Source organism: Symphalangus syndactylus, chromosome 1 (genome assembly GCF_028878055.3).
Source record: "Symphalangus syndactylus isolate Jambi chromosome 1, NHGRI_mSymSyn1-v2.1_pri, whole genome shotgun sequence".
NCBI lineage: Eukaryota > Metazoa > Chordata > Mammalia > Primates > Hylobatidae > Symphalangus > Symphalangus syndactylus.
In genome coordinates, this window is record NC_072423.2 from 41,194,353 (window position 1) to 41,213,436 (window position 19,084).

General features: G+C 40.5%; 1 protein-coding gene and 1 long non-coding RNA gene across 2 annotated transcripts in view; one reads left to right on the plus strand and one right to left on the minus strand.

The window, feature by feature from the left end:
- The window catches only part of LOC134732009 (uncharacterized), a 28,252-nt gene extending 14,828 nt beyond the window's left edge, over positions 1-13,424 (plus strand). The window contains exons 2-3 of the long non-coding RNA XR_010114821.1: positions 1,482-1,673; positions 13,353-13,424. This is a non-coding gene — a long non-coding RNA (uncharacterized lncRNA). The remainder of the gene's footprint in view (positions 1-1,481; positions 1,674-13,352) is intronic.
- SLC14A2 (solute carrier family 14 member 2) overlaps positions 1-19,084 on the minus strand; it is a 471,086-nt gene that overhangs the window by 257,959 nt on the left and 194,043 nt on the right. The window lies entirely within an intron of this gene.

The window sequence follows — 19,084 nt, forward strand, 5'->3', positions numbered from 1 at the left end:
GGTGGAGAAGCCTGCAGAATCATGAGAAGATGGAGAGGAGACAGCACTGGTAGGGTGGATGGCATTCACACAGGCTTTGCCTATTTCAAATCAAAACCAAAGCCTGGGCCTGGTGCCCTCATCAAATGTTGTTATAGCCATGCCATATAGAATTAATAATCTTAGAATTGTTACATATTTTTTACATTAATTCTAGGGTTGGAAGGCCATCTTAAAATAAGAGTGGGCTATGGAGGGTCAGCATTTGGATAGAATATTTTTTACCATTGCCAGGACCATTTGTCCATGGCATATGTAGAAGCTTCTTTTGAAAACTTTTATTTGTGCCTTGAAAATCTCAACTCTTAAAGGGAACTGGATGTGCAGTCAAGACACATTGAGATAGAAGTTAGCTTTGCCCTTAGGCAGCCATGTCTGGGATGTGCTTGGTGAATCATGGGTGCTCTATGAGGGTTTGCTAAATGATTAGGAAACTCAGGGAAAATCTCTTCAGTTTCCCCATCTCTAAACCAAGAGAAATAGCCCCCAGCACTCCCAACTGACAGGCCTTCATCAGGATAAAAATGAGGTAATGGTTTTTAAATATACTTTACAAGTAAAAATTTCTGTAGAAATATAAGTGGTTGCTATAGCAAACTTGGAAGTTGGAGTTGGAAAAGGCCTGTGACTAGGACCTAGGAAACTTTGGGTCTTGTCCAGCTCAGCCCATAAACAATAAATCTTGAAAAGTCTCTTACCTTCTTGGAGCTTCAGTGACCTCATTTGTAAACACATTGTAATAGAGTCTGTTTACTTCACAGCTTGTTTGAGTCAATGGAGATGATTATAAATTGCTCCCCTTTGATGAGCAATGAAAAAGCAAGTGTGGGTGTCCACCTACTCATGCCTGTGCACAGTTGTGATTTTAGAAACAGTTTGCTCCTGGAGAATTGAAGCCTTGATGGGAAGCCCCTGGGCCTGCTGACCCTACCCGCTTTCTTCCAGCCTTCAGGCATCCACACCATGTGTTGCCCATTAGCCTTGCCTTAGCATTCCCCTTCTATGTTCTTTGCAATCATTGCTCACCACCTCCCACAGGCACAGTCTCCATAGAACTCCAGAATATAAGCACTGGATGGGGTGTCACTCTACAGAACCAACCCCTTTATACATGAGGATATGGAGGCTCCGAAAAGTCATGTAACTCTTTGATGGCAAAGTTAGAACTGGATCCCAGGTCCAAGTTCATAGTTCTTTTTAGTGTCTCTGATCCCAGGCCTTTTAAACAGTGTACTTCCCAACCCCATTTTATCATAGGAAATCCCATCTGCCCAGAATTCAGCTAAGATTCAGAAGTGATGCTGTTATGTGACGTCTTCAACCTCCCTCCCTCTGCCCATCTCAGGGACCTCTCCAGAAGCCAGTCCCAAGAGTGGCATTGGTTAGCGTATCTCAAATACAGTGGGAGAAGCCTCTTAGCTCCAGTTATTTCTCTATTGTAGAAAACCAAGAGAGAGATGAACAAGGGATGAAAACATACTCCACATGGACTCAATAAATCTTGGGTGAAATGATGCTGTCTGACGAGGTAAATAAAAAATGGAGCACTCAAGCACAAGCACTGGGGATGAGATGAGGACACACCAATTACCAGGACTTCTGCCTGCTTTTCTTTGTCGACATAAAACATCAAGGTATGTCATCATCTGTGGGTTTTTGTTCCTATTAGAATTGTTGACTAGATATGCTGGATGTCATATTTATGATGTATTTAACAAAATTTTTTTTTAAAAAAGATTTTTGTGTGTGTGTGACTGTCAAAAAGCCTGATTTCCAGCTCAGAGATCATCTTTGTCTACGTCCCTTTTAAGTCACATTTCTTACCCAAGCTTCATTCTCCTCACCCATAAAATAGGTGGGATAGGCCAGATGCTCACTAAGGAATCCTCTGGTTAGAATGTTCTGTTGCACCTCCTCTGTTTATGCATGTTGTCATTAAACAGGACAGCATTTTACAACATTAGTGGCCACTCTGAGCCCCTGCAGAAGCTCCTCCACACAAGGGCTCCTGAGCAAAGGGCTCTCCCCAAGACAGGACTATGAACTCACTGTCAAACTGTCATGGAGATTTCTCTGTATTTCAGCTACTGCTTCCTGGCAATTCATATAACCACCTTTCAGAAGGACATGATAATATAGCATCTTGATTGTAAAACTGCTCATAAAACATTATGGGATTGTGGGAAGTTTGGGTCCCTGTAAGGATGGTGCTGGAATACAACTTGAGCCTGAGTGGAAAATAAATAATGAGCTATTTGAAACCATCATCATTCCCCAAACGGAGCAGAGAGAGTGAAAATAAATGGAAATACCATCAATTACTATTTTTCCCAACGGCAAAGTGATAAAGGTATTTAAACGATGTGTGACACAATGGAGTGTGAGTTCTAATGGAGGGGCTCCTGTCCTTAATGAGGTAGAAAAGTAAGGTAGTGGAAGAAGTGGAAAAGTTAGGAGGGGAGAGCAAAAAAAAGCAGAAATTAGAGCCGAGGGAGCCGGGCTGAGCCTACATGTGACAGCAGCATACAGATTGCACTGGTGAGGTGTAATTGCCTGTCCTCTAAATGGAGACTTGGAAAGGAAGGACAGAGGACAAGAAGGAGATGAGGAAATGAAAAGCAGGGAGGTGGCCAGTAAAAGCTTAGACAGCAGCAGCTCTACCTGCCTTTTCTGGGCCATAAAAAGTTCTGGCTCCATCGATGCAGCAGGGGTTCTGGCCGTGGCTCAGTCTTGACATTGGCCTTCTGTCTCTCTGTAGGATCCTCCCCAGAGGCCTCACCTGCCCACGTTTGGGGCCTGTCACAGGCTGCTCTGTGGGTGATTCCTGAATCTGCCCCTCTCCCTGGCTCAGCCCTCTTCTGTCTCTAACCTTCCACTAGTCCTCTCCACGCCTCCCCTTCCACCTCATACTCAGCCTAAATCTGTGTTCCTCACTTCCTCATGCACTCTGGTTCCCTTTTCCATGTTTTCATACTATATGAGTGGCACCAACTATTTCTTCTAACTTCCTAGACTCAAATTTGCCTCTCTTCTACTTACCTTCCCTGTCTTACAGCTCCCAAATCCAGTTATTTTTGCTAGTGAAATCTCTATATTCACAGACCACACCTTTATTGGGACCTTCTCATACCTCATTTTCAAACCACTGTAATAGCCGCTGCAAACTGGCCTTGGCTCCAGCTTCTTCCTGCTTGAGTCTACTCAGTGTCTTCTCGCCAGATTGACAGTCCTCCAACACCTCATTAGTCATGCTACTCCCCTGCTCAGAAACCTGCCATAGCTCCCTATTTCTAACAGTCAAGACCCTTCGGCCTCTTTGGCCCTACCTTCTCTGAGAGATCACATTTGCATCTTCTCTTCTCCATGTGGCACTTGCTATTCAACAAATACTCCTATCTTTCCCACTCATTCTCATTTCTGTGGTATAACCTCCTGTCCCATTGGATGTGTCATATTCTATTCAAGTCCAAAGTCAAGACCTCCTCCTCCAGGAAGCCTATCTTGTCTGCTGAAAATGGTGCTGATGCACTTATGTCCAGGCATGATCATTCAGGATTGGATTAGTGGCTGATTCACATTGACATTGTAAGGTTTGGGATCAAACATAATTAACTGTTAGGCATTCATCTCTCCATTCTTTGAGGCCTTCAAAGGTCATATAGGTCATCCTACATACTTGGTGAGGAGAACATTGTGGGTTCACTGGTAGTCTGTGATTGGTCAGCTGCATGGCCAGTGCATTTATTTGCACAGATTTGATTTTTGAGAAAAGGATACAAAGATCAGCCATTACAATGTAAATTTTTGAGGAAATTTAAATTAAGTAAAAATATTGACCAAAAAGATCGCCTTAACACATGGCCATGTAGTTGACACTGTTCGTTCTATCTTCAAGACGTTCTGATGAACCCTTGGGGCTAGCACACTCCTCTCTGCTGGTACATGCCACTCATACCTGTTGAAATGTGTGCTTCCCAAGAATCAATTGTGTTTGTTCCCAAACCTTTTTATGCTGGTTGTAGTTATAATTTATGTAATTTATTTAAATATTATGCAAAACTGTGAACTATGAATGCAAAGAGGGTTGTTGATTTGACAAAAAAACAAGTTGATTGCTTTGGAAAGAGCCAGTAAATGGGAAATTGATTAAAAAAAAAGGATTGATGTTAAATTGAATGTGGGTGGGACAACTCTAAGAGATTAGTTAAAAATAATAAAATTGTGCATGTAGATAGCTCATAAAGTACATTTTAGGTTCTTGATTCACTTTAAAGAACCCAAAGCTAGATAATGTAAATAATGTATTCTTGGATTGATTTGTGGAGGGAAAGGATGCAGAACTTTAATGAGAAGAACTTTATTTAAGAAAAAATCAGGCCGGGCGTGGTGGCTCACGTCTGTAATCCCAGCAGTTTGGGAGGCTGAGGTGGGCAGATCACGAGGTCAAGAGATCGAGATCATTCTGGCCAACATGGTGAAACCCTGTCTCTATTAAAAATACAAAAATTAGCTAGGTGTGGTGGTGCATACCTGTAGTCCTAGCTACTTGGGAGGTTGAGGCAGGAGAATTTCTTGAACCTGGGAGGTGGAGGTTGCCGTGAGCCAAGATCACACAACTGCCCTCCAGCCTGGCAACAGAGTGAGACTCCGTCTCAAAAAAAAAAAAAAAATCCAACTATACCAAATGATTGGCAAATAAGTGCATATTTTTAAGTTTAAAATCATGTTTAAAACAATTTGACTATCCTTTCCTATTATCAACCATTATTCCAGATTATATCAGATTAAAGGAATTCTTTACCACTCAACCTCAGCATGGGTAGAACATTTCCAGTTTGGGGGCAGAAACAGGGTAGTATCATCTTCTGAATACCAGAACCTGACACATCCACATTTGAGCTGCAAAGATGCACCTCTGTGATACTTAACCTCCAAGACATGCCCCCTTCCCACACCATCCTCGTGTGGATCTGTGGATCTTTATTTCCTGGAGTTCACACCGTGTATAATTCTCACTATCACTGAATCAGGCTGTCCTATGTGATCAATAGAATACACTAGAAGTTATGGTATATGACTTCCAAGGCTGGTTCATAGAGACTTCTTGCTTAGAATCTTGAATAACTCACTATGAGAGAAGCCAGCCACCATGTTTTGAGGCCACTCAAGCAACCCTGTGGAGAGACTCGGGTGGGGAACTGAGGACTTTTGCCAACAGCCAGCACCAACTTTCCAGCCATGTGAGTGAGCTGCCTTGGAAGTGCATCCTCTAGTCCCGGTCAAGTCCAAAGATGACAGCTGTAGCTGACACATCTCATGAGAGATCCCAAGCCAGAACTACCTGGCCAAGCTGTTCCCAGATTTGTGACCCACGGAAACTGTGAGAAATATTAAATGACTATTGTTGTTTTAAGCCATTATATTTTCGAACAATCTGTTATGCAGCTTTAGGTAACATCGAATTTCCCAAACACAGCAGCTATTTCTAAGCAGGGAGAAACTGAGGTGACTCATATTGAGTACTATTAGCAAGAATGCCCACTCTACTGAAAGTGCAAAGGACACACTGCTTTTTGTCCTCATTAATTACATAAAATAAAACTGGAGTGTTTTTTTTTTTTTTTTTGAGTTGGAGTCTTCCTCTGTTGCCCAGGCTGGAGTGCAGTGGTGTGATCTCAGCTCACTGCAACCTCTGCCTCCCGGGATTAAGCAATTCTCCTGTCTCAGCCTCCAGAGTCACTGGGATTACAGGCGTGCGCCACCACACCTGACTAATTTTTGTATTTTTAGTACAGGTGGGGTTTTACCACGTTGGCCAGGCTGGTCTCGATCTCCTGACCTCAGGTGATCCGCTTGCCTCGGCCTCCCAAAGTGCTGGGATTATAGGCATGAGCCACCATGCCCGATCTGATAAAATGTTTTGAAAGTTCATTGTGAACTGCTTCTGGGACAGAATGACAACACAAAACAAGTTTGCTCAATAGTTTGATATTCAAGAGTAAGGAAGAGTGAAGGGGTGTCAGAGAGAGAATCATTTTCCTCCTGTTCATACTTTAAACCTCACCTACACACATACCCCTTACAGAATAAAAGGGGCCTGTGAGAAACTTTGGGGATCATCCCGGTCAGGGTGTGCTTTAGGAACCCTGGGCTCCCGGCACAATTCCATAAAGATTCTCCACCACATAGAGTGAATACGTTTCTCTTGTTAGTTTCAAAGGATAGCACTCTTATAATAATAGCAGGCCTAATAGCAGCAATGTTTATTGGCAGGTTGGTCATAGCTTAGTGAGCACAGGTCAAAAATATTTATCACTTTTTTCCTCTTCACAAAACACACGTTAAATCTTGAGAAATCAAATGAAGAGACTCTAGCAGTATCTTTGGTGCTTCAGCCTGAACAGCCCAAATATAATCAATTGCATTTTCCTAACTGTCCTCCCCTCTGATTGCTAAGCCACAGATCTGATGCTTGCATCAGGAGTGGACCCTCTCCCCTCCTCTGACACTGCACTTCAAAATCACTACCAAAAGGAAGATGTCTTTTTTTTTCCTCAGCAGGAAAATAAGAGAAAGCTAGTTGAACAGGGATTAGAGGTAAATCCACCTCCTCAGATGATGAAACAACTTCTAAAATGTCTACCTTCCTCCTTCTCACCCCAGTCTCATTTAAATTTTCTATCACTTTGATCACATCAATATTTTGCTTAAGAACCTGAAATGACTTTCTGATGCCATCAAAATAAATGCCCAGGCATTTTAGGAGGATATTCAAGACCCCTGGTAACCAAGCTTCAAATCTGACCTGAAGGTACCATTCCAGTTTTATCTCTACTGACAACTCATGGATGTGAACCTGGGTCCTTGACAAATGCTGGCTTTTCTCAGACTCTACCAAACACTCATATGTCTCCTACTTCACTCCTGCTATCCTCTTTCCCTGGAATGCTCTCCTTCCAATCACCAGCCTTCTACACTTTCATGTAGCTTAGTTGTTTCAACACCACATGCTACAGATGCCCTCTTATGACAATGCCAGAGATGGCTGCCACCTCTAGTGGCACTTCTGTGCCACTCACAAGACATTTGTTTCTTATTAAGAGTGCAGTAACTATCCAGGTTCTTTATGTCTCGTCTCCCTCCAAGCTTGTGAGTACCTAGAGGATAAGAATCAGATTTCTTTTATTGCTGTTCCCCCCACACACCTAGCAGTGTGCTTGGCATTTACAAAGACCATAATATGATGAATAAGTGAATATTGTTGCTTTTCTAAAACTTATTTTACTGACTCATATATAAATTTATTTCAAAGGAAAAGTAACAAAAAGACAAGAGCAGGGATGTGACATGAGATGGATGGTGCTATTTCCCTGAATAGCTGCACCCAAATCTTCCCACTTAGCTGTTTTTCATCTTCACATGCAATCATTTAGCTTCATTTGATTGGAACGACTACAGGTTCCTCTTATAAAAGAGTGTTAGAAGTTGGCAATATTGGTGGCTTCCTAGAAGGTATGACTAGGTGGGAACTTAAAAAAGTCCTTTCCTCCTGGAATAAGTTCTTTAGAAAATATTATTTACTGATTTCTGAAATTCCTCCATTTGAGATTTTTTTTAAGTAACTATCTTCAGGAGAGGTCACACTCAAGGCAATGACAATTAGTATCAACAATAATGATGATAAAAGGTGATATGGTTTGGCTGTGTCCCCACACAAATCTCATCTTGAATTGTAGTTCCCATAATCTTCATATGTCATGGGAGGGACCTGGTGGGAGGTAATTGAATTGGGAGCAGTTCCCCCCATGCTGCTATTCTCGTGATAGTAAGTGAGTTCTCACAAGATCTGATGGCTTTATAAGGAGCTTTTCCCTCTTTGCTTGGCAGTTCTCCTTCCTGCCATCATGTGAAGAAGAATGTGTTTGCTTCCCCTTCTGCCATGATTGTAAGTTTCCTGAGGCCTCCTAAGCCATGCAGAACTGTGAGTCAATTAACCTCCTTCTTTTATAAATTACCCAGTCTTGGGCAGTTCTTTAAAGCAGCATGAGAACGGACAAATACAAATGGCCTGTAAGAAATAAGACCTAGGGACCAAGGAAGTAAAAAAAGAAAAGGTAAAAGAAAGGATCACCAAAATGGGGAGGTGTTAAGATGCTAAAAAAAAAAAACCCCATAATTTGTTGAATACGCTGAAGCCTGGCCTTATCCCTAGTAGAATTTTGTAAGGTGTTTTTTCACAGATCAGAAAACCTCTCTGCTGATAAATAACCAATGTCCTGATTTTTTTTTAAACCCACCAACCCCTAGCTCTAACATAATTGCCTGTGATAGAGAGCCAGCTGTATCCTTGTGACGTAATTATTTTCTTTCTAGGGTCCATCTTGCGGATATTTGTGGATGTGCACAAGTACCACGTGTGTGTACACACACGTGCTCCGTAGGCACCAGGACCTCACTGATCCTTTACACCCCACTCATTTTCCCTCCTCAGATGATACATCAGAAGCACATTGTGATTTCTGGGTGTTTATTAAAACATGATCTATGGAAAATAAATTAACCTAATAAAATATATTCAAATGATCAAATGTCCTATAAAGGTAATTTGAGAGAGGAAAAAACCTGCTAGTTTTGATGGCAGCTTAAAATATCTCTTATTTCTCATAAATAATAGGGTAGTTAAATACCCATTTTACTTATATCATGTTAATGAGTTCTAGATGCCATTCCCAAATGCTCATCCTTCTCTCATTAAGACTTCCCAATAATAGTGACAATAACAATAACAACAATGATCATATACAACAAAGACCAAAGATCACTGGAAAGTTTTCTTCCCCCAAAGAGGAATTTTTGAATGGCTGCACTCTGCGCCTTGAATGCATTATGGTTAATTTCAGATTCTGAGGATGATTAACTCTGACTGGTGGAATAAAAGGCCACGACCAATTATTATTCAGAAAAATCCTGCTGTTTAGCCAAAGAGCGTACAGTGCAATCCAGTCCTTGATGTTCCTGTGATAAACGCTCACATGACAAGGTTATTTGGTGTAGAGCAGCCAGAGTGGTTGCTATGGCAACCTGTTCACAATGCTCATAAATCTGAGGTGTAGTTATCCTTGCTGTGTATGCAAAAAAAAAAAAAAAAAAAAAAAGGAAACAAAAAAGAAACCTACAAAGCCAACTCAAGCGGTTTAATTTACAGTGCTGCCTTAAAAAAAGAAAAAATAGGCAAATGAATTCTAAGATAATAGACCTCTCCATATTATATTCTTTCACAATACAGGCACTTAGGACTCAAACGCTCTCTTCAACGCCAAAAAGACTTTTAAGATAATCATTATGGTAGAGAATATAGGTCATCATTAGCACCAGGAGTGACAAAAATAAAAGAGGTGGTTAGAAATTCGAGTTTGCCAGCATCAATTGTTTTCCCTTGGCGCAGTTAGCAATGCAAACAGCTGTTGACAGCACATCAGGACAGGTACATTCGATGGGGAACAGATGGCTTTTTCAGTCGCTGCTTCCCAGAAATGATGGGCTATAAGTCTAACAGGCCAAAGGTCAAGCAGACAATGATGAAATATCCCCCACAGACCCAATGTCAGGTGGTTCGATGTTAAGATCGCTCTGATATGGTCTCTCAGCCTTGATTTCAGCTCCACTCAGCCCCATTAGAAATAAGGGCAGCCTATTAAACCAGCAGGTAGCAAGGCTTTTCTCATTTCGGGTATAAGCTCCCTGGCCACCTGGCTTTTTGACCCCGTGAGGCTTATTTCAACCATTGTCAGTTTTCTAAATAAAAATTGGGGAACAGTTGAGCCCACTGAAGAGGCAATTCTTTAACGCTTGGAAATGTGAGAGCCATTGGCTCTGCAGTCATCAAGAATGACAGAGAAGTCTAATATGATAATGGCCTGGTTCAAATTAAGACTAATATTTGACTTACGCCATCAAATAGTGAAGATGGGTCGATTAGAGAGCTTTGATGGGGAAATTCATTATGTCATCAAGTCCCAGAGTATACACACATACTGGGACACTCCAAGAGTACAAGAAATGACACATTTGTTTGGGCAATACAGAAGTGCTCAGTCGTATAAAATTGGAGAGAATGAGGATAGAAACACACCCCCTGCCCCTAGGTCTCAATTCTGATCCAAAGCATGTTTCTTTACTAGTCTGCAATAAAGAGTAACTACAAGACATGGGGGCTTCCAGCAACCTGCATGAAAAGTGAAGAACATCCTGACCAAGAAATTTTTGGTAGCTACATACCTGGCTCATTTCAGGGTTAGCAAGTATATACACAAATTATAAAAATTTGCTTCACTTAAATTTTCAAGCATGTCTAAAATTCTCAAAATAACCTTTTTGATTTAAGATATAGCATCTCCTTTGAAAAAGCAGACACCCTTGCAATTTGGAGAGGTTAAACATGTAGTCTTTCATGCAAAGAAGCTGATCAGACTCTGCTGAAAATAAATTAACACACTGGGCACTTAGTGTGTGAGGAGCTCTGAAAGGAGAGAAGGGAAGGCTAGGGAATTACAAAAGTTACCCTTGCCTCTGAGACTATGAGATCCTTGAGAGTATGAACTTTACTTTTCTATTTTTTTTTTTTTTTTTTTACCCTCGGTGGCTTGCACAGCACCTGGCATGTGAAAAGGCCCACTGTATCCTTGATGAATTGATGCAATTATGTAATTATTTGAAAGAAGACTAACTTTCCTCTGAAAAAGTGGATTGCATGAATGCCCAAATATTTTTTTAAAAAATTTTACTTTAAGTTCTGGGATACATGTGCAGAATGTGCAGTTTTGTTACATAGGTATACATGTACCAAAATATCCTAATTCAGATTCTGTTGGATACATGGATGGATAGGTAGGAAGAGGGAAGAGACTGATGAGAGAGAGAAGAAGGACTTTCCTCCCTTTTAAATTGTTGGGTACTTCAGAAGAGTCCCCTGTACCCAAACAGTTCATTATTCTAGAATTCCAAAAACCATGGAAAATTCTGTGTGCCATTATTATTTAGCTAGGGCCACTTTACAGCTGAAAATCACCCAAGGTGGGGTATTAGTTGAACTTCATGCACTGTACCTCAGCTCAGTCCAGCAATTGTGCATGTTGAGTGTCAGGCTTGACATCCATGCCTGGAGTGGCACACTTTTCTCTTGGCCAGGTCAAAGCTCATTCACCACCCATGTGATAATAAATCAGAGTTTGCCAAGACTGACTTGCTCCATTTGCAGTAAATTATAAATTATGCAGATCCTTATTCTCACAATACTCCACAGCAAGGAATGATTCATGTCCCTATTTGGTAATACTGATGTTGACTTTCTTTAATTGAATACTTCTTTGTGTGAGGCACAGGTCTCATTCTTCAAATATAGACCTCCACGTGATCTTCCTTTTTTTAAACGCTCTGTTAGTATACCTGTGGAGGTTTTTACTCACATAATATTTACCTGTATGATCTCATTTGATCTTCACAAAACACCTAACAAGCAGGCACTATGGTTACCTTATTTTATACATGAGATAACTGTGGCTTAGTTACTAAGTTAAGTACTTTTCCTAAAGTCATACAGTTAGTATGATAAGTGAGTAGAAATGGGATCCAAACTGTTGCTTCAGAACTCCACACATTAACTACCATGGCTCAGCACTGGCAGAAAGAATTTCTAATCAAGTTGCCAAACGACAATGCTGGAGCTCAAGAAGCCATGTTTTGTAAAGCAGTGGAATTTCAAATCTACAGTGTTGCCATGACCTTATAATTCTGACTGCTCCTTCTTAAGCAGGGAGAGGAAAGAGTGCCACACTGAAAGTCAGGAACTAGGGTCTGAGTCCAGATGAGGAGAAAGAAAAAAGAAAAGGGAGCTGAGGAATGCCAAAATAGTATCACTGCTTGAATATATTAGTTTTAACTCAAGCACGTCTTTGATGGAACCACTTTCATTGGCCTCCTCATCGTATTGCAACACAACTCTACGAGTATCTCTATAATTTTACTGTCTCAGCAAGGAGGCCCTATTGCTTAAAAGAAAAAAAGTCCTTTTCTGGATGTAGAAACAATTGAGTTTCTTGTTACTAAAGGGAGGAGATTCTCCCCAACAAATTTGCTTAAGAAAACCTCCCAATGCCCTTTCTCTGTAGATCTGTAGATAACATGATAGCATTAGATAACATAAGCTACTGTGTATAATTATCTTTTTATACATAAGCATTAGCTACCCTCCTGGACCACAAGCTTCTTTCGGATGGACCCTAGGTTCTATTTATCTTTATCTTCTCCCTAATGATTGACAAAAAGCATTTCAGAAAAACAACAGTAATGAAAAACGGACAACATTAAGATGGTTTCTGATTTCAAGAAACCTGATTCTTTGAAAACATATCTGGTCCCCACACTTCTGCTTTCTCTTGCAAAACCAGAAGATCTGGTGACACTCATCCCAAATTCTTGCATGGAGCTGAGCAGTAGCTATTCCCTTCAGTTAGGGCTTGCCACACTTCCACCCTGTCACCTCCACTTGCTTAGACCACCTGCCTGGCCATATGAGCATTTGGTTGTGAGAACCCCACAACAAAGAGGTGAGAAATAGGAAAGGGCAAGTCCCTATGGCTCAGCCTTACAGCATTCTCCTACCATCTCAGAGATGGCTACTGTGATACAGCTCGTCCACCATGATGTGTGCTAGTGACTTCTGTCCCACTTGAGTACACTTTATCTATCTTACTGTTCACCCCCGGAGAGAAGGGGTCCTCTTGGCAAGAATATTTCAAGGAACTGAAGAGAAGCAGATGATTCCTTTGTGGGGTGAGGGTCTGGGCTGGATCTAGAAGTGACGATGAAAGCAGGCACATGAGCCCTTGCTCCTGTGAAATTCCCCAGTTTGAGCCAAGAACATAGGCCAACCTGCCAGAACCATAGGTTGCATTTAGGAATGTAAGTTAGAAGACCTGAAACCTTCCTGTTTTCTCTCTTCTCAGTTCTAGTGACTGCTAATTTACTAGTTATTAGGTCAAAGAGTTAAGCAATGAAAAGCATGGTGAACAAAAATACCTATGGGATGTACACTGATTTCCCAGGATAAAACATTGTTCACTGTGGAAAAAAATCCCCACAATACTATGACCTTGTAAAATCTCCTAGCAAAGTTGTCACCCCATGAATAAGACCTTGGCCTTACTCTGCAATCTTCATTCAGTTGTTCAGCAGCTTATGCCAGGCAAATCTTGAGGCAGTGGGAGATGCAACAGCTAACCAACAACAATAACATACTTGGTTCCTGCTTTTAGGGGCATATGCTTCATTTGGGGAGACAGATACTGATTAAATAAGTGCCACGAAGGAAGAAGAAAGGACTCCTATGGACGGATTCAGACTTTTTCTTGGTTGGGAGTGCATGTGTTCATGGAGGAGAGGGTGTCTCCAGGGAAAGCTTCCCTGAAATACTGGACTTTGAGGATACTGGCTGATACTGACTCAATCATCCATGACATCTGTTCTGAGGCTCTGCACAGAGTAAGTGCTGTGGACCTTTGTGCCAGGGGACCCCACCAAGACCACCATACTAAGTGCTCCTCATCTCTAAGGTCAAGCATCTCATCTTCTGGTGGCTCTACCTGACATTCACTGTTCATCCCTTGCTGAGTGGTCCTCGGTGGCCTTCCTATATTTTCCTCTCAGCCCATTACACATGTGGTAATTGTAAGCCAAGGACTTATCATCTTTATTACCTGTGCACTGGAAACTGGGTGTATGTTTTCGGTGAATGTTGAGTGGATAGCGATCTAGAAGAGAAGAGAGATGGCATAGTTTGCACTTTGGGTGGCTTGAGGGAGCTGAATCTGTGTGATATGGGGAAGACTCAAATCTGTTTTGTGCTCACAAAGGTGAAAAACGACATCCCTTCACTGTGCTTCTGTTGTATAATTTCCTTCACTAGAGTTTTTAACAAAATAAAGTTTTATTTCTAAGGCTAATTCCTTTGTGTCCTAAGACTGAGTTGATGAGATTCCATTTATCTTAATAAAAGCAAAGGAACTAATTTAAATTAGCAATTTCTGGTGAAATTATCGGGCTAAATACAAAAGCACTGGATAAATTTACACATTAAGCTCTGGTGTAGTCCATGTCTAGTACTTAATTACACACACACACATATAGCACACAGAGTCAGTTCTCATTATTTGCAATTGTTATGTTTTATAAAGTTGCTGCAAACACTGAATTAGTGAATTCTGAACTATTGCTCTTAGGGGAATACAGGATTAGGTTCCTGCAAGCTTCTCGTCACAACATTGTTGCCAATCAATACATAATCTTGCTTTATGTGTGTTTCTGTTTAAAGTATAAGAGTATACTTAAAGTATAAGAAAAATAGAACCTAGGGTCCATCTGAAAGAAGTTTATGGTCCTGGAGGCGAGCTAATGCTTGTGTATAAACAGATAATTATACACAGTAGCTTGTGTTATCTAATGCTATCATGTTATCTACAGATCTACAGAGAAAGGGCACTGAGAGGTTTTCTTAAGCGAGGAAGTCTGCCGATGCAAGCAGGTAGAGCACAGCTTTATTTGATCTCAGCTGGAAATGTGCACATCAGGTGACTCAAAGTTTTCACCACTCTGCACATGTCTGTGGAAACACTGGATTATTGATTTGGGGGTCACAAATACATTTTAGGGAGTAGGCTAATTTGTAAATATGGAATCCACAAACAATGAGGATCAACTGTATATATAATATAGAGAAATATACCTGTATACTTAAGTATATTCCTCAGTGCTGTAGCTGGCTATAGTGAGTGACCAATAAACAATATTTACATAAATAATATTTGTTATTCAATATAGTAGAAAAATAAAACATTTTGTTTAAGAGAGAGCATATATATATATATATATATATCATATGAGGTAAGGCAGTAACGCATATTCAGTAGTAAATGCTACTGAACCTAATTTAATTTTTTGATAATGCACCTCACAGATTTATATTAAGACCATTCCAAATGACCTGCCCATGAAAGTTTATGAAGTTTGCTTAAAGTAAAATAAGTTATCTAGAACAAGGGTCCCTGACCCCTGGGCCATAGACTGGTACTAGTCTGTGGCCTGTTAGAAAATGGGCCACACAGCAGAAGATGAGCAGTGGGCAAGTGAGTGAAGCTTCATCTATATTGACAGCCACTCCCCATCACTTGCATTACCATCTGAGCTCCACCTCCTGTCAGATCAGCAGCGGCATTAGATTCTCATAGGAGCGTGAGCCCTGTTGTGAACTGTGCATGGGAGGGCTCCAGGTTGTGTACTCCTTATGAGAATCTAATTCCTGATGATCTGTCACTGTCTCCCATCACCACCCGCGCCCCCAGCATAGGACCAACTAGTTACAGGAGAACAAGCTTAGGGATCCCACTGATTCTACATTATGGTGAATTGTATAATTATTTCAATATATATCACAATGTAATAATAATAGAAATAAAGTACACAATAAATGTAATGTGCTTGAATCATCCTAAAACCACCCTCCAACCCCAGTCTGTGGAAAAATTATCTTCCACACAATCAATCCCTGATGCCTAAAAGGTTGTGGACTGTTGCTCTAAAATATACTCCTCAAGCTGATTTAGAATGAAACAAAACCACAAATCATTTTTTACTTGATCTTTTTAGTTCTTCATTTTCATTTAAGGACCATCCTGAAAACTATCTTCTGGGAAAGGGTTGGTTAGGAGGAAAGCTCCCCAGGAGGCTCAGTGGTTGGGTTGATTTTGAGAGGGGCAATGTCGTCTTGTGAAACTTTACGGTTTTCTGTTTTATTTTCACTATCAAAGTTATAAAAGAGTTTAATAATAGTTTGGGGAGTGAAGAATTATGGATACCAAAACATTTGCTAATAAATATCTTGCTTTATATTTAGAAAAATACAGACTCAAGAATGAAGATTACGGTAGGCAGAGAAGAAGGGAAGGAAGGTAGACAGATGACGGAGTAGCCGTAGGCATTGACATGACCCCCAGAACCAATTTTCCGTGGCCCAGGGTGAAAATAATAAAAACAAGAATAGTAGCTCACACATACATCACACTCTTTTGCTCTCATCTAAAATACCTTGCTTAGTCCTCATAACAGCTCCTTGCAGTAGATTATTATGTCTACATTTTAAGAATGAGAACCTGGAGACTCAGATGCATTTGTTGACTTCTAGGATCTCACTTCTAGCAGCAGAGTAGAAAGCAGGACTTGTCAATCCAAGTCCAGGGCTCTTCTACTTCTCCTTGGGGGGCTGTAACTGGACAGCTGGAGCTCTCAGACAAATGTTTGACACACAGAAGTCAAAAGGTATGTGAACGGTCCAAGTAACTGAGCCAATCCCAGATTGCATTTTGTTAAATTCATAGGCTCAGAGCACTGGTTAATAAAATGACTGTTGGGCTCAATGTACACCTCTCATTTTTAAGATAAGAAATTCAAGGCCCAGAGAGGTAAAGTAATATACACAAAGTCACACAGCTAGTTGGTTGTAGAACCTGGTCTTGAACTCATGTATCCATATTCAGGGTCGTCTTTTTGTCAGCCTTACATTATTTCTACTCTTATCACACTCTTTTTCTCACACTTTCAACAGCTTCAACAATTTGGAATTTTCACGATGGAGTTTCAAATACATGGTGTGGGGAAATCCTCTCTGTGGTCCACAGATAAGAATTGCAGACTTCCCCACTGTATTAATTAATGGCCTCATTAATCCACATTTAACTGTTCAATTAAATGTTTAATGTAACACTTAGAGGTGCCATCAATTACCATGTGAGAAGCAACTCTTAGAGATCCCAGGCTGGAAGCTGCTATGTACATGTGCAAAATTGCTGTCATTCAGACACACCATATCATCTCATGGTACTCTATTCAGGGAAGGTGTGTTACAGTTCCAGCTTCACTCAGGGTGGATTAAATCAGTGTGTTTGAGAAGAATTGAATTAAATGCTTTGCTGTAATGACTCACATCCTCACAAGTACCACTCATTAATTGTAGGTGCTACATGACATGAATGTTCTAGGGGATAGAAAATATAATATTTTGAATGCTTTTCTTTCCCAGAATTACCCCAGAGAGAGAGAGGAAAAATGATCTCAGTGGTGGTTACTGAAAACATATGCCAGCTTGATTTCCCCAGCAATGATATGAACAGTGAAGAACAAAGCATTTATGCCTCAGCTCAAAGAAAGGCGGCCCGATTTCCACCAAATGGATTTCAACCTGACTTAGGTATTACAGGCATACCTTGTTTGATTGCACTTCACAGATATTACATTGTTTATAAATTGAAGGTTTGTGGCAACCCTGCCTTGAACAAGTCCGTTGGCACCATTTTTTTCCAACAGCATGTGCTCACTTCATGTCTCTGTGTTACAGTTTGGTAATTATTATAATATTCCAGACTGTTTCATTACCATTATATCTGTTATGGTGATCTGTGATCAATGATCTTTGATATTACTGTTGTAATTGTTTGGAAGTGCCATGAACAGCACCCAAATAGGATTGTGAACTTAATCCATAAATGTTGTGTGTGTTCTGGCTGCTCCACTGATGGCCATTTCCCCACCTCTCTCTCTCCTTAGCCTCCTTATTCCCTGAGACACAACAATATTGAAATTAGGCCAGTTAAGGACCCTACAATGGCCTCTAAGTATTCAAGTAAAATAAAGAGTTATTTGTCTCTCACTTTAAATAAACAGCTAGACATGATTAAGTTTTTGAGGATGGCGTGTCAAAGGCCAAGACAGGCTGAAAGTTAGGATTCTTGAGCCAGTTAGCCAAGTTGTGAATGCAAAGGAAAAGTTCTTGAAGGACATTAAAGATGCTACTCCAGTGAACCCATGAATGATAAAAAAGCAAAACAGCCCTATTGCTGATATGAAGAAAGTTTGAGAAGTCTAGATAAAAGATTAACCCAGCCACAACATTCCCTTAAGTTTAAGCTTAATCCAGAGAAAAGCTCTAACACTTCAATTCTGTGAAAGCTGAGAAAGGTGAGGAAACTTCAGAGGAAAAGTTTGAAGCTAGAAGAGGTTAGGTCACGAGGCTTAAGAAAAAAACTGTCTCCATAGCATTAAAGTGCAAGGTAAAGCAGCAAGTGCTGATGTAGAAGCTGCAGCATGTTTTCCAGAAGATCTAGCCAAGATCATTGATGAAGGTGGATACACTAAACAACAGATTTTCATCGTAATGAAACAGCCTTATATTGGGAGAAGATGCCATCTAGGACTTTCATAGCTCAGGAGGAGAAGTCAATGTCTGGCTTCAAAGCTTCAAAGGACACGGTGACTCTCTTATTAGGGGCTAATGCAGCTGATGAATTTAAATGGAAGCCAATGCTCATTTACCACTGTGAAAATCCCAGGGCCCTTAAGAATTATGCTAAATGAACTATGCCTATGCTCTATCAGTGGAACTACAAAGCCTGAATGATAGCACATCTGTTTACGCTATGGTTGAATGAATATTTTAAGCCCACTGTTGAGACTTACTGCTCAGAAAAAAAAGATTTCTTTCAAAATATTATTGCTTATTAACAATGTATCTAGTCACTCAAGAACTCTGATGGAGATGTACAAGGAGATTAATATTGTTTCCATGCCAACAATGGATGTTGTGTTATAGGCATGGATACAATACTATGGATCAAGGAGTTATGGATCAAGGAGTAATTTTGACTTTCAAGTTTTATTATTTAAGAAATATGTTTTGTAAAGCTATAGCTTCCACAGATAGTGATTCCTCTGATGGATCTGGGCAAAGTAAAAAAACCTTCTGGAGAGGATTCACTGTTCTAGATGCCATTAAAAACATTTATGATTCATGGGAAGAGGCCAAAATTACAACATTAACAGGTGTTTTGGGGACATTGATTCCAACTCTTACGGATGACTTTGAGGAGTTCAAGACTTTAGTGGAGGAAGTAACTGCAGATGTGATAGAATTGTAACACAACTAGAATTAGAAGTGGAGACT